Below are 1,776 nucleotides of genomic sequence, written 5' to 3'. Positions count from 1 at the left end.
TTAACTAATTAGGGTTCTTAGACATCAATTAGAGGAACCACCTCGGGCAAGCAAATTAATCTGCAAGACATTCCCAGAATTAACAAGTCAGTCAGATACAGGGTTGTCTGTAGACTGAAAAGAACTAGGTTTGGAAAATAGGTAAGGACAGTGAAAAAAGTGATCAAATTTTTGGGCAAAATAAACTCTTAGGTGTCCTTTCAATGGAGTCCTGTTCATTATGTAGCAGAAACTCTGGAGATTATCTCAATCCATTGGAGTCACCCCGTTTATTAGCTTGCTATTGACAAAGTTATTTACAAACTGTAGAGCAAGAGGTTATAATGGAGAAAACTGATGGTAATGCACAGGATTCTTGTTAACAATAATGCAAGTTAGTGATTTTTCATTAGAAAACATAAATTCTATAACCCAAATTATGGGCCCAGAGCACTTCTGCTGCACAACTCTGCTTATATCCCAAATAACCATGTGAACTACTTTTAATATCTGCTTATCTTATTAATTTTTGAATAAAAATTCTTGACACAAGTATTTTATAATTGTGTGATAATCATGAATTTAATTTTTGGAGAACAAAACACACTTTAGCATAACTAGGTTTGTTCACAGAACCAGCCTTGGTAACACACTTCTATATGTTAGAAATGATGTAATAAATGTAGAATATTGGGCACTTGTTTGGTATTCTTTGCCATGTTTTGCACTATCTAAAAAGAGATCAGTGAACTTGGACTGGAGTTAGTAGACATGGAAGAAAATAAAATATTACAGAGAAGAATACTCTGTGGTCCACAACCTAAACGGCCTGGGATTCCCATCATTTGGATCCCTGTAGCTTTACAGAAGTCAATTAAATTTTTGTATCTCTGATTAAAGTTGTTTCCCCAGTACTTTTTCAAACATCTCTTGTAAAGTATTGTTTCCCAGAAAAAAAGGGATTTTGCACATGTATCTGCCTTTGTCTCTGGTCATGATCTCAGTCAGGATCCTGGGATCGAGCCCCATATCGGGCTTCCTGCTCATTAGGGAGTATACTTCTCAGTCTCTCTCTGCAGCTACATCCCCCTGCCCCACTCATGCTCTCTCTCTCTCAAATATATAAATACAATCTTTAATTTTTTAATTAAAAATAAGATAAATAAATTAAAATAAAAAGTCTGGGCTTACTGCCCCATTTAGCTCCTTTTGTTTTTTTGAGTTGTATTTAAAGCAGCATGAGAGAACATGAGGCTCTCAAACTTAAAAAAAAAAAGGAAAAAATTGAGTTTTGTTAGGATTTAAGATCTTGTCTGCTAGACAAAAACGTTGGCTTTGTTAACATGTGAAAATTATCAAAAGGGAATAAGATAGAATTCTAATAATTTTTGTAGAAATTAAAAATTTTCTCCAACCCAATTACATACAGACCCATTAAGTAAATTCATTCCAATGTCCCAAACCAACCTTTTCTAATAGTAATGCATCTGTGTAAACAGGGTCAACCCAAGGAATAAATAAATATTATTATTTTTTTCCTGTCTCTTCCACAGTCTCATCTGGGTATATTGGTAGCAAGCCAATTATCTATCTTATAAGACATGATATCATAAGGAAGGGTATTCTGTCCATTTGGAACAACTGAAAATCATTGTAATTTTATCTTGGTGCAGTAACTTGAGATGGCAAAGTGTGGTTTATGAATATATTTTATTTTTTTTTTACTGGGAAGAAGAGATTATAGAGATATTGGTTATCCAAGAGAGACTGACAGGTGTTGATAGTTGCCAGGTCAAT

This window comes from Mustela nivalis (assembly GCF_964662115.1).
Source record: "Mustela nivalis genome assembly, contig: HAP1_SCAFFOLD_1818, whole genome shotgun sequence".
Classification (NCBI taxonomy): domain Eukaryota; kingdom Metazoa; phylum Chordata; class Mammalia; order Carnivora; family Mustelidae; genus Mustela; species Mustela nivalis.
The sequence above is the reverse complement of the archived record's forward strand: the minus strand, read 5'-3'. Positions refer to the sequence as shown.